Source organism: Cupressus sempervirens, chromosome 3 (genome assembly GCF_028749045.1).
Source record: "Cupressus sempervirens isolate cs-2001-9-10 chromosome 3, ASM2874904v1, whole genome shotgun sequence".
In the NCBI taxonomy this organism is placed as follows: Eukaryota; Viridiplantae; Streptophyta; class Pinopsida; order Cupressales; family Cupressaceae; genus Cupressus; species Cupressus sempervirens.
This window is the reverse complement of record NC_143120.1, coordinates 348,463,932-348,479,555: the sequence shown is the minus strand read 5'-3', so window position 1 is coordinate 348,479,555 and position 15,624 is coordinate 348,463,932.

The window sequence follows — 15,624 nt, the reverse complement described above, 5'->3', positions numbered from 1 at the left end:
TTAGGAAATATAGGGATGTTAATTGGATCATTTTGTTGTATAAATTTGATTAGTTTAGGATGAACTAGGGTTATGGAAGTGGAATCTTCAAGGAAATTCAGAGTATGTACATCATAGTCAACGACTGATAGTTTGAGATCTATAATGTTGACACATGTCAAGGTTTATATAGTGATAGGGATCTTAATTTCATCATCAAAGTTTGTAAAGGTGATGTGTAGGCATAACTTCTTGGATCCATCATGAGACTCTTATCTTGATTTGAGTTGACTAGATTTCTTATCAATGGTTGTATCAAATATGGTATCCCACTCATAGTCATGTGAGTCAATTTATCTACCCCCTTTCCTTCTCAAGATTTGATAGACTACCATGTTAATGTGTTCCACCCTAAGATCTTCTTCTTCTTGGTGGATTTTACCTTGAGATGTGTAAGCCTCTACATGGTTATTAGGAGGATCAACAATATATCCTTCATGTTCTCATGTTTTAGGATTTTGAGTTGTTTCCTATTTATTCTCTTGTGTTAGAGATGTGGACACACAAGGTTCCTCTTACCAAGGAACTTGAAGGGCATGTATAGTTCTCCCTAACAAGCTGAGTTTTCCACCTAGATGTGCAATAGCCTTTCATAGAATATGCTTTAAATCTCCACTTCCTCTATAGATTCTTCACTTTCCTCATCAAAGACCAAACCATTGTGTCCTGCATGATAGAAATTTGTTTTGGAAATTGACTCCAATTTTATCTCTTTTGTCCCTGTAGTTAGCCTCAATTGATTCTACCAATCCTTCTTATTCTTACCTAGAGGTCCTTGACCATTATAGTCCATCTTTTGCATGAGATCATATCCCTTTTCACATTTTTAGGGGATACCTCATAGTGTTTTACCTCCTTTTCTTTATCCACTCACCTATAAAACCATGCAAGGATAACCTTATCTTTGTTTTCATTTTCTAGGGACATCAAAAAATTTACAACTAACCCATTGTGGATGGTCAATGTTGATGAAGATGATCTCATCACCTCTAAAGGCTTGTTTTAAGATATAGGATATGTAGATAGTGATGTTAGTGAGAGTAGTGAATCCAATTTGTACTTTCATATCCAAATATCTAGAAGTTCCAACTTTTCTCTTGCACTCTGATAATGTAGCTTTACATCTCTCATCTTGTTTCTCTTTTGGAGCTTCTTTGTTGGGTACGACAAGAGTTTCCAATGTTTGTATCTAGTTATTGCACACATAAATTGTGTCTCTAGGAATGATTATTTCAACCCCATTATATGAAAAATTTATGTATTGATGGTAGGTTGAAGGTACGACTTTCATTTCATGGATGCAAGGCCTCCTCAACAAGATGTTGTAAGAAAGGGGTAGATTGAGGACTTGACACACAACATCCCTTTCAACAAGACCTATCTTTGTTAATAATACTATAAGTACTTTAGGGGACCTCTCTTCTTCATCTATGTTTTGACTATTATTTTCCTCCTGGGATCAATTTCTTTCTCTAAAAATCCTAATTGTTTGATTAAGTTGTATGTGAAACTATTAAGGTAATCTCCTCCATCTATTCAGATGTGGTTGACATGGTGTTTATGAATAAGAACCTCAATATCGAAAGGTTTATTATGGGAATGATTTATCAATTTTTCATCCACCTTATTAAAGGACATGTAGTGGGTCGAAGTCAAGTGAACCACCATTTTTTATGGAATTTATTGGCATCAATGTCTTTTGGCACATTTTTTACCAATAATGCTTGTTCAAGTATCTCTCAATATTCAAGAGATATTTTCAACAACTGAAAAATAGATGTTTGCGCTAAAATTCTTTGCAATTGGTCCACTGAGTTGTAATTAGCCGATCTAGAGGTAGACACTTGTCTTATTGTTGGCATTGCTTATTTTGATGGACATTCTCCCTTGATGGTGACCTTGTACTGAGTTTAAGTCACAATGTTTGAATATTTTGGTTCTTTGTCATGAGACCATGAGAATGAGCAGGGTGATTTTACTCCTCAAATTACTACCTTACCCTAGTTTGTACTAGACATTCACATTTCTTTTATGTCCTTAATTATTATCTGATAGATTCTTTGACAAGTTCCAACATGTTAACAACATTATCAATGTCGATTTAAGTCTAGTTTATTTTAGCACCACCCTTAGGATTTCATGTTTCTCCCTTTTCATACTTAGGTAAGGCGTCTTTGTATGCTTTGTATTTGTTATTATTTTTGTGACCATCCACATCAATGGTGTCACTATTGAGGATGTCTTGAATGATAAGCTTAAGCTTCATGCATTTATTTCTTTTGTGGCCCTTATTTCTACGGTAATTATAGTAATGGTTATTGTTCCACCATTTAGGTTTAACCTCTAGCTCCCAAGGTTTTGAGTTGTTAGGTCTTTTTAATGACAATGTTTTTAGGACAACATCAAGGGATTCTCTTATAGGAGTGAAATTCCTTTTGGGTCTTGGAACCCAAGGTGATTTTATTTTGTTCGTGTCATTATGTGACTTTTGGTTTGACATTATATTATTGTTATTCTTAGCAACGTGAATATTGCTAGATAGATTAAATATTGATATGAGAGGAGTCAGCAACTCTGTCAATGACCATATTTTTGTTTTATTCCAATAATAATCTTTTTCATTGCTATTGTTGTTGGACCTATTGGATGATTTATCATCTTTTTAGAGGGTACATTCACCTTTTGAGTAGGACATCTTTGACTTTTATTAAATCTTCGACCATTTTGTTAAAAGTCTTGTGTGTTTGTATCTATAATGCATAATTCATTTCTAGTACAAGGTTGTTGACAAATATGTCTGTCTTTTCTAATTTTGAGATCTATCTGGGATACTGAGAAAATACTCTTCTCCTTTTCTAGTGGAATATGATTAAAAGATCACAATTACATTGTTTTTTGTTACATAGGTTGAGCATTGTGTCCATATATTTATTGTATTTGGGGATTTCCACCCTTGAGGGAAATGGTGCCAAGTGTAGATTCCTAACAAAAGAAAATGGACATATAACCACTAAGGAGTATTTGTTGATGGATTATTCCTTTCCTTTCTTCATCTACATGAGTTATTTTCACATTTTTGCTATGTTTTTATTGATGGTAGTGATGGGGGATTCTTCCTCTTTTTGTATCGACCTTTCCACATCAAAGTTGTGTGGAAGTTTGACCCATTGGGTTGCAAGATGCACAATGTATTTCTCTTTTCCATGATTAAGTACCACCTTCATTAATTTTTGTAAATTTTTATCATGTATGAAGGCCAAGATTTCCTCCTTAGTGGGTTCATCATCAATAGTGGAAACAAATGACTCAACCTATCGACTAGGAAATCTCTGGTCAATGTCTTGTCTTGGATCAACATTATTTTCTTGATCATCATCACTATCATGGGGGAAGGGAACAACACACAAATCATATCTTGACATGTTTATATTTTTTAGTGGGGGTGAGTTGACTTAGACTTTGATTTTGACCTCATTCATGATGATAACATATTAGCTAAAGCAATATAAATAGCCTCCTCTTTACGAGGTCTCTCTTTCTTAATCCTAGTTTCCACTTGCATGAAAATCCAATTTGACCGAGAGATAATAGACAACCAAGTTTATGATGTTCCCAACCTAGACAACATAATGTAGAATTATTCTCAAGATATCTACAAATGTTGATTATTGAATGAAGTTTGATAATGGACAAGTTACAAGGTACCAGTTTTGAGGCTTGAATGCATTATGTTTTGGCACTTGCAAATAAGGATGATATTGAAACTAATGATGCAAAAGAGTGATTAAAACTTAGACACTATGTGGATCAATAAAGTTAGTTAATATAACAAAGTCACTATTGCAAACAAACACTCCAAGTCATTTGTTAGAAAAACTAGAATACTAGTTCAGATTGAACTCAAATGATGAGGGGTAAATGTTTTAGGTTGTTTTTTGGTTGTCAAATTATGTTGTTTGATTGTGAGAGATAGTACAATGAAACTCCAGTAAGGGTACAATAGTTGTAGGTAGGATAGTGAAACTTCCTTTTGAGAATGTTGAAACTTTTCTACTATGTGCGATGAAATGCATGTAAGGGTAAAATATAGTGATTGTTGACCACATATTGTATAATGAAGTTATATTATGAGTGCAATTGAATGCACAAACAAAATGATAGGATGCTATAAAGCAGTGTGATGAAATGCTCAGAAGATCAATCCTATACCATGAGATGCTAGTATGAAAATGATGAGATGCTCATAAAATATTTTATAATATGATAAATTTCACTAGAAGACCAAGGTTGTTAGAATAGTTAGAATAACTAGGGGGGAGGGGTTGAATCAGTTATCCAAGGTCTAGATGTACCAATTGAACAAACACACATTTAAATAATTTTAGATATTATTTCATTGCTCGACCTCTATTGTAAGCTATTAGAAACATTATCTGGTTGTCCATTGTTCTTTAAAAAAAAAAACTTGCAAAATGTAAAATTAAAACATTAAAGCATCACAATAACATCCACACAAGTTTGACACTAGAATTTTATGTGGAAACCCAATTTGGGAAAAACCACCAGTAATATGTCACCAATTTTCACTCTTTATGAACTGAGCCCTATTAGGAGCCAACCTTGTTAGAGGTTACAATACACACTATTAAATATGACCTTGCTAAAGGATTTAATCACCCAGTAGGAGTGGCCTTGTTAGAGGACTTTAGAACATTCCATTAGAATGTCAACTAGTTAAAGGATTTATTCAAACTATTAGGTCCTTATGACTGTTAGGTCAACCTTGATTAAAGGATTTCAAATATTGTTCATAGTGGTTAGAAAGTAACAACAAGTTTGATCTATTTAGTACATATCACTTTGCATGTTCATATCTTTGTTTAGCTCCTCATACTGATTCACTATCTGGCCTCCACAGTCATCTCAATTTCAGATTTGCTTGGCAACTCTTCAAGCAATCACCCTACACTTCTCTTCAACTAAATTAAGCCTTTTTCTTAGTTTCACTAGTCAGCAACACCAGTAACAACTCCAACCATCTATTGGAAATACAATGGGAAAATTAAACTCTAAGAGGGGAGGGCATGAATTAGCACTTAAAACTTCAACCTTAAAATCATTCACCACACATCCATCTCATTATCTATGCATATAAACTAAAATACCAAATTAAACATATACATCCATAGTATGAAAGTAAAACATTCAACACATGTATGACACAAGATATTTGGTTACCTAGAAACCCTCCAAGGAAAAGGTAAAGCTGGGGTGGGGATGGCACCCACAAATATTCACTACTGTAGTACTAAAGTGTATCCAATGAAGGATACAATGTTTTGATCATGAAACATGATCTACCCTGTGAAAGGTTTGCCATGTTAAAGGCTTTACAAGATTGTTAGATCTTACCCTATTAAAAGATTTCAACACCCTGTTAGAAGTATTCTTGGTAGGACTTTAACTTCCAATAAAGTAAGGACCATGTTAAAGGATTTACAACAACCTGTTAAGACTACTTTGTCAAGAGATTTAACTGATTCACCTATTAGAATGTCTCAGCAATGATCCTATGGTTAGCACTCTGTTTCTTAATGACAGATCACCTCTTTCTTGGTGTGTACTTGATCCTTTCTGATCAAATATATCTCTATTGTCTTCTAATTCCTTTCCTCTATTCTCCTTTAACCAATTTTACAATGTATCTCAAATCACAAGTCCTTAGTCATCATGAATGCTCTATTTGCACATGCAAACTTCTCTTCAATTCTCCTTTCACACTCATTAAAAAAATTAGGGTTTATCCTCTCTAGAAGACCTAGGTGACCTAGGGTTAGGTATGAATCCATGATTGTGATCACCTATATTGCCACTTAATCCTTCCTTTTTTTTTGATTGGCTGCATGTAATGCATAGGGATTCACAATAAAGATTTATTCTTATCATCTAAGATCACAAAACAATCCTTAAGTTAGCTCAAAAATGGTTTACATATAAGTTTATGCCATTACAAAAACTATGTCAAAATTGTCTTACTCGGCACTTGAAGTCCCTAATGCTTAGCATCAAATGAAACTTCAATGTTGTAACTTGGCCTTTGAATGGCTCAGCACCCATTGATCACTCGGCATATGAATAACTTGACACATACTATATGCTCGACACGTACTATATATCTCTCACTTGACATATACTATCTAACAACTTATGCTCAACATGTATTACTTGTTCAACATGAACTAAGTAAATGACTTAAGTATATTATCACTCATATGTCAAAACTAATATGAGATTAACAATCTCCCCCTTTGACATGAGTGGCAAAATATGTGGTCATGCATGAATAACCTTAGCCTTTCAAGCATAACTCAGGTAATATCCATTTACATACAAATTTTCAAAACTTCAAAATTTTGCAAAAATTATGACTCAACAGTCAACCTCAAAATTTAATAACCCCGCCTAAGTTGATTGTTCCATTCTGAACTGAAAAAATGAATGATATGTCTTTGTTTGATCTCTCTACTTATCATGCATCCCTTCATTTCTTTTCCCAAAACTTATTTTCCCCCTTTTTGACACTTATGTCATGGATTGTACATCTATATTGTGTTTTTCCAAGAAAGGTTTATGGACCTCAAGTATGATTTTCAGAGTTGCATCCCAGTTATCACAAGCTACCTCCAATGATTTGATTTGGATGGTTGACTTGGCAGCAAGATGAACTAAGCCTTCAAGGGTAGAAAGATGGGGATATTTATTCATTAATGTCTCTGCAAAGGCTAGTTCCTTGTGAATTATTTCCATGTGTAGGGTCAACATGGATTGGATGCTAATCAATGTAGCTCGAATGTTTGCATCTTAAGCATGCAGAGCTACCAACTGACCTTGGGAATTCATCAAATTGCTAAAGTGCTTCTAACTCTGACCTAGAGAATGAGGTAGAGTTGTACCTATTTTCTTCATATCTCCCTCCAAATTGTCAATATGGTGCTACACTTCTTGTGTGAATAGAGTTATATCACACAACTTGGTGTAAAGTGAGAAAATATTCTCTAAGACTTTCTTTACACTATCAATTTTGGTTGTTAATTCAACCTAACTAAGTACAATAGCACTTGATATCTTTTTGTTTACCTTAGTTTGAAATTTCCTCTTAGACCATTCAAGTAATTTTATATTTGATTCCAGGCCTATATCATTGATATGTTCTACAATGATTACCAACTACTCCATTATAGGCTTGTCTTCTTTAGGTGCTGGCAAGCTGAATGCATCAATAAGATATCCTTGATGTCTTACAATGTGTGCTTCTGCCTAAGCTAACTTCTAAGAAATTCTTTTTCCTTTTACCTTGCAAGTGCATCCTGTATTATGCCCGTTTGTTCAATAGTAATAGATACAAGGTCAAACTTTGGTAGAACAATCACTTCATCCAAGTGTACATCACCAAATGATGTAACCTCATCTATCATGGATGTCCTAGGGCTAGGTCTTGATGGCTTGTGAAGTGCTTAACTTGGAGGAGTAGCAATTGTTGGCAAAGCAACCAAGGTTTGTATTGCTAATTGCTCCTTAGGTTGTGTAGTCAAGTTTGATGCTTCAATCCTCTACTCTTCTTGTCTTTTAATTGCAATTGCACCTTGAACTTGTGTTGTAGGTACAAAAGTATCTACCTAACCTGTTGGAACTTGTGTTGTAGCTTGTGCCTCTATAGAAACTTCTAGTATAGACACAATGTGCATCAATTTGTTGATGTTTGTCATGGTTGTCTATTTTCTTTGATACACTACAAGAGGTAATGTAGGTTGTATCACAATAAATTGAGCAGTTTTTGATATGTCTTATGTTTCCACCTCTATAGATGTCATCTCTTCCTTCTTGAGTTCATTTACACTCACCAATATAGGATGACTACATAGTTGTACCTTGGTGGTGGTTTCTAGCAATATTTTTTGCATGTCCTCCTCTATTAGGTGATTAATATTTCGAGTCATATTGTCAGAAACATCCTTGATCTTTATAGTTTCAATGTTTGCTTGTGACACATGTTGTGAATTGGCACTCAACATTTGTATATCTTGTATACTATGTTCTATTTGCTTTTCTTCCTCAACTATTTTTTGTGCATATGCATTTATCTTAGTGCCCTCCACATGTGCAACTATCTTAATGTCAACTATAGTAAATTATGTTACTTCTTGTTCATCTTTTTCATCATCTACCTCAATAGGTGCCTGCTCAATTTCCTTAGGTATTGTCAATCCATAAATTACCTTCCATAATTGAGTACTCTACTAAACAACATCTTCAATCTTATTCTATAAAATGTTAAAGGCTTGGTACTTTTGAGAAAATTTTCCTACATATTTCTTAATGGCATTTATCAACTCAAATTTATCTAAATCTGGGATCACTCTTGCAAGTGTAGTCTCTCTTATGTTTCTCTCTATTGTGAGACTATATTTTCATATTTTCTCAACTCTATCATATAATTCCTTTGGTGGAGAGTTGGAAATCTCAATTGGAGTCATCTTAAATGTTTTCATCATGCATATAATGACTCTTCTACCTTATCCATATCTAACTTTCTGAGTTTATCAAATTCAATATGTGAAATCTATTTGAATCTGCATTATTCTTTATATTTTTCACATAGATTATCCAAATCAGAAGAAGGACTATGACTTACCACTTTGAATTGGCTATTATCATTAGATTTTGTCCTCTCCTCATCTGATTTGGTTAGAGCAACATACTTTTTCCTTGCTCTCTTCTTGGACTCATTATCTTGTGTAGTTTTCCTAGCCTTTATTTCTTTTGGCTTTGCCACTTCTTGAAATTTCTTAGCAGTAGCTCTTGTGCTGGTTTGAGTAGCTAGAACTATAGGCTTAGGTTTTACAACCTTCTTTAGTTTTCTGACTATTAAAGCTTTAGCTTTTCTCTTCTTCTTTTCTATGGCTATAGGTGCTTCACTAGCTTCTTCTCCCTCGACACCTTCTTCAATCTCAGCTACCTCTTCTCCTTGGTCTTCTCCTTGACCTTGTGTTAGGGCTAGTAGTGGTTGAGCATGAACATCTTCTTCTTCATCATCTTCATTTTCTTCCTCTTCTTCATCTTCTTCTACTCCACCAAATTTTGCTTTAGGCTTCTTGACCATTTTGTTCTTCTTTCTTAATAATGTTATTGTTTTCAAGTCCATAATTATCTTTGATTTAGAAACATCATAATTTCCAAAGGTAATAGCCTTAGTATCTACTTCTTCTGTAAGGAAAGTTGTAATTGTTGCAAATGCCTCATCCACATTGATCTCATATCCTAGAAGTCTTAACCATCTTACTATTGAAACTATAGCACGAACATATGTGAAATCAGTATCAACTAGAAAGAAAACATCATTAAAATGTTTTTGTACTAGTGATGTTGGAATATTGTGTCTTTGTTTTATAGAGTTCTAAAAATCCTCGAAGTAACTAGTCATAACAAACTTAGAGTTCTCTCCCATTTGCTCAATGGACTCACTTATTTGCACTGCAATAGATTTGTTTGTCTTCCAAGATACCTTTCCAAAGGAAGGAAATGTGTTCTGCACATAGAAAAAGATACATACAAGTATTGATCCAAACTTGCCTTGTGCACTCTTGGTTTTCCTTATAGCTCCCAAGTTTTCTAATAATTATTGCAATTGTAGCTCAACAAGGTCATAAGTATAATCTTTCTTCACTATCTTGTAGCCTACACCAATAACAATACATGGTACATTATTCAACCTCTTGGTTGAAAGAATTTGTGTGAAATAATCCTTACTACAAAAACCATTAGGGGATTAGTGATGGTGTCAATTATCATTCCTCTCTTGTTCCACACAGTCCTTGTGTTCTTCTCAATCACCTCTTTTGCTTCACTTCTCATGGTTTTGGGTCTGTCTAGGGTTGGATACCATGTTACCCTTTACACAATCTTCTTAGTGATCTTGATCAGTCTATTTTCTAACCACACAGAATTGTCATGAATTCTACTCAAGACAATCTTAATCCACTCTGTCTTAAAGACATTTGGAAAATCTAGGGCATGGGTTAACCCTTTTCTTTCTACAATTTTGTATTCCTCCTCATATATTCCATTTTCACACAATTTTTCATATAGGTCTTTTATTTCCATGTCTCCTATGCTACCCACCTTGCATGTGTAACAACATCTTACACCTTGAATCATTAGAACTTGTGGTGGTATCATGGATAATGCACCAGACGGATCTTGTTTGTAAGCAGTGTCGAGAATTGCCTTGAAAATTAGTTGTTTAATCTCATTGCTAATAAATTGAACATTTAAAACTTTCTTTCCCTCTTTGACCTTAGCAGTAGAAGAACTAGACACCATTTTAATACCTAGGGTTTGCACAAATTCAAAACAACATAGCTCAGCACACAATAAATACCCTTTCAAATCTGATGAATGGTGTCGAATGGTGTTTGAATTCACTTTGCAAACACTTGGAATGATATCTTCAATTTTCCTTTAGCTCTTTGTGCTCTCTCAAATTTGAATGAGGTCAAATGAGTCAAAAATTGATCATATAGACCTTAAAACTTTACATTCAATGCTTAGTGCTTATACAATTGTAAGCTCCGCTTGAATAAATTTTTTAACTCACTTGGCTTCCATGAAGTTTCCCTTATGCTCGACAACCACTATGAGCTCGATCAACACTATCACTTATGATAGCTCGACATTAACTATATTTGACTTGGCAATCGTAGTGAAACTTTTCATGCTTGACAGTAACATGAAAATTGGCATAACTTAAAGATTTCTTCTAGATTTTAAATAGCACTTTGCATCTTTCTTCATGCAAATATAATCTTTTTAGAACTAAATCATTGGAACTGATGTATAGTATATCTTTAAGTATTAGTCCCAAACATACCTCTTAATTGCTTAATTGGAGGTGGTCTAATCACCTAACCTATTGGGTGAAGTGATCTCATCTGAACTTGATGTGCCATAGTCTTCCTTTCTCTTTCATGTCTTGTTCATCTCATCTCTGTTATTCTCAATATCTACCTTTCATTGCCTTTGTTGAATTCATTGCTAGGTGCCTTTAACCTTGTTGGACAATTCCTACTTATGTGATTAGTTTTCAAATAGCTAAAACATTTAGTTTGACTCAACAATATTTTGTTTATGAAATGTGTTCTTATGCAATTTTCAGCAACATGTCCATACTCTTGATAATAGTGACAAGTATACCTACTATTATAATCCCAATTTTAAGAGTTGTCATTGTTCTTTACCTTTTTATGCTTGTTTGATGACCATTTAGGCTTGGATCTACACTAATATGCTCTATGTCCATACTTTTGATAGTTATATAAATATCCTTCAAATCTTTGTGTGCTTATAGTCTTGGTTTTGCATTCATGTGCATGATGTCATTGTTTGTTGCATTTGTGGCAGTGACCCATGAACTTTTGCTTAGGATTCTGATTTACAGTCTTAGTCTTGCAAACATTGGCAATATGACCTATCTTACCATAATTATGACAAGTAGGTTTTGAGTTCTTACCATTGGCATTCCCTTGTTCACCACTTTTAGATGATTCTCCTTCTTCAATACTAGTATAACCCGATCTAGAAGTATCACTGATGGATCTAGGAGATCTCATCAATTGCTCAAAATACTTGATGGGTTCACTATTTTTATTGAAACTTTCAGCAAACTCTTTTTCTCTTTTGAAATCATTTCTTGATTGTTCATTCTGCAAATTCAGCGTTGTGATCTCAATATCTTTTCCATTCAGTTCATGATTTGTAATCATCATTTGATTTAGTGTTTCCAATGGCATGTGAGCAATCCTATTCACCTATGATGTTTTCCCTTCTAGTCTATTGGTCAATATCCTTTTATCATCTTCAATCATGACTTTGTCCTCTTCAGCTTTCTTTATCTACTCGATCACCTCACATAGTAATACTGATTGAACTTCTTGTTCTATCTTGAGATTTCTGACCTTAGTTAGGGCTCCATTCTTTTCTATTAGATCTACAACTGCATCAAATTCACTTGTGTTACCATCTAAAAACAATTCAATAGTGTCAATCTCTTGGTAATGTGTGTGATTATCTTCAATAGTTATCTCTTTTCTTCTTTTCAATGATTGCTTTAGCTCATTTCTTTCTTCACTCAACTAATGTAGGGAAAGTTGTATTTCAATCTTTTGGTTCTCAATAGTCTTTCCAAACTTGTATACTTCCATCTTCAAGATCTTTCCTCAAAGATGCAAAGTTTTAATTTCAAAGAACTATGCTCTGATATCAATTATTGGAAATACAATGGGAAAAGTAAACTCTGAGAGGAAGGGGCAAATTAGCACTTAAAACTTCAACCTCAAAATCATTCACAACACATCCATCTCACGATCTATGCATATAAACTGAAATACCAAATTAAGCATATGCATGGACATAGTATGAAAATAAAACATTCAACACATGTATGACACAAGATATTTGGTTATCTAGAAACCCTTCAAGGAGAAGGTAAAATTGGGGTGGGGATGACACCCACAAATCTTCACTACTATGGTAATAAAGTGTACCCAATGAAGGTTACAATGTTTTGATCATAAAGCATGATCTACCTTGTGAAAGGTCTGGCTTGTTAAAGGCTTTACAAGATTGTTAGATCTTACCCTATAAAAGGATTTCAACAACCTGTTAGAAATGTGCCTAGTAAAAGGACTTTAACTTACAATAAAGTAAGCACCCTATTAAAGGATTCACAAAAACCTGTTAAGACTACTCTGCCAAGAGATTTAACTGATTCACTTGTTAGAATGTCTCAGCAATGATCCTGTGGTTAGCACTCTGTTGCTTGATGAAAAATCACCTCTTTCTTGATTTGTACTTTATCCTTTCTAATCAGATGTATCTTTGTTGTCTTCTAATTCCTTTCCTTTGTTCTCCTCTAACTAATTCTGCAATGTATCTCAAATTACAACTCCTTAGTCACCATGAATGCTCTGCTTGTGCATGCAAACTTCTCTTCATTCTCCTTTCACACTCATTAAAAAAAAAAGATTTTTCCTCCTTAAGAAGACCTAGGTGACTTAAGATTAGGTATAAATCAATGATTGTGATTCACCTATATTGTCACTTAATCCTTCCCTTTTTCTAATTGGTTGCATGTAATGCATAGGAATTCACAATAAAAATTCATTCTTATCATCTAAGAGTGTAAAACAATCCTTAAGTCAGCTCAAAAATGGTTTACATAGAATTTTGTGCCATTACAAACAACTATGTCAAAAATGTCTTACTCGGCACTTTAAGGCCATGATGCTCAACATCAACTACAACTTGAATGTTGTAACTCGACCTCAAAATGACTTGACACCCATTGATCACTTGACATTTGAATAACTCATCACATACTATCTGCTCAACACTTACTAGTTACTTAGCATGTACTATATATCTCTTGCTTGTTATATACTATTTGACAACTTATGCTCGACATGTATTACTTGTTCAACATGAAATAAGTAAATGACTTAAGTATATTGTCACTCATATGTCAAAACCAATCTAAGATTAACATCATCTGTAACTCTTTTAAACATGTTCATAGTTGCTCTACACTCTTCTCTCTTCCACACACACATTTTGAAAGTTCACCTCTGTACCTCCTTATATAGGTAGTTTTGATCTTTTTCCACTTTATCAACAATGTAGATCTTAGGGTTCACAATTTGATCCATCATATACAATGTATTTAATTGCCATTCTATTTATCTCTTATTTTCTAGAAACTTCTCCTTGTATTTATCTCTTAGATTGTTTACCTAATCCTCTCCTAAAATTAAATGATCCAACTCGTCAATCCTTATCTTCAATACGTTTTCCATATCCCAAGAAATCTATTGAGTTGGCTAGAAATTATGATTCCTTGCAAACAATTAAAATGTTGTTCATTAGCCAACACTAAGTTTTGACACTCAATCATCACTGAGTTGCTTGGTCGCTATAAAAATTCTTGCTCAATATTAACATTGTCACTTGGTTGATAATGATGCTCGGCCAACACTAAATTTGCTCGACACACATTGTGGCTCGATTGTCACTAGAATCACTCAACATGTACATCAAAATTCCTTGGCATTTTAATCTACTGCTTGGTCAAGCATACATAAGTGATCTATCTTTGCTTGCATTGTCAAGACTTGAACATTATTGTCTTCTCCTCTATCAGCATGATTTAAACAATCACTTTGCCTTGTCAAAGTCTAACTAATAAAATGTCCATTTTTAGTTTCCTCTTTATAACTCAATATTTCCTCTAGATAATTTTGTTATGAAAAACTTCTCAAATCCCCTTCATCAATCAAATAAATATGTCATTTAGATCAGATAACAGACTGTATTATCAATAGGTTTGACATCAATGAGAACATAATAATTATTACAGTTGTAGTTTCCAACAAAGGTCTGTATGTCATGATTGAAAACTTCTTTTCTTTCACCTAGTTTTATATTTTATTTTTGTTAGTGAGTGTGTGGGCAGAGTCGTTAACATTTTGACAGAGAGCACAATCAAGCACAAAAGTGTTTATTCACTCAAAAGACCATTTTTTCAAGATTGATAATCATGGATGTGTAAGTATGGAGTGATATTATTCAGGCCTAAAACATGTGTGTGTGAATATGCACTCTAGTGTTAATCACCTATACTTCAATAAATCCTTACTTTTGGTGGGGATTAGTAGTGATAATTAAAGCAAGACAATAAACTAAACCTGGTAGAAATTGATTTATTACTTCCTACTTAGAGTGAATGATGATCTAAATAGCTTTATTCTTAGATTGGATATGCAAAGACCATTAGTAGTCTCTCTAAAATGGAATATTCAAAGAGCTCCAATGCATTGATTGCATACAATACTTATCATCTTGGTTGTTGAATACATTTAATCTAGGAATGATAAGCATAGTAAATGCAAGCTATGAAAGTATATACATGTGAGTAAATTAACTTAAGCTAAAATGAGTTATTGCTATATATCAAAGTACTCTAAATGAAAAATGGAATAATAACTCTACAATGCAAGATGATGGGTTCCTTAAGCTAGGGTAAACCTCTCTTTTATAGATTTTTAGAGGCAATGAGTGACTAGGATGAAAAGATTATATGAAGGGTTGAGATTCTCCCTTCCATAATCCATGTGAGTGCACTTTATAGGTCACAAAGGTTTATTTTATATTTTATAATGTTTTAATATTTTTACCTCTTTGTCTTTTATTCATTTTTCATAATTATGTGTTCACATGTGAATGGGTTCACTTTATTAAAAGGCATGATAACTTTTAATAAAGCAAAATAGGAAATCATTAGCAAATAGCCTTTAGCACTTAAGGTTTAATGATTTGATGATTGATTACTTATGGGAGTTGATGAAAACATAATTAGGTTGAGTATAGAATTTAGATTAATTAATCAAGATTAGGGGCACTTAGTTTACTAGACCATTTTTAGGTGATTACAAAGGACTCCAGACTATTATGGATATTTAGGTTAGTAGGTGCTAG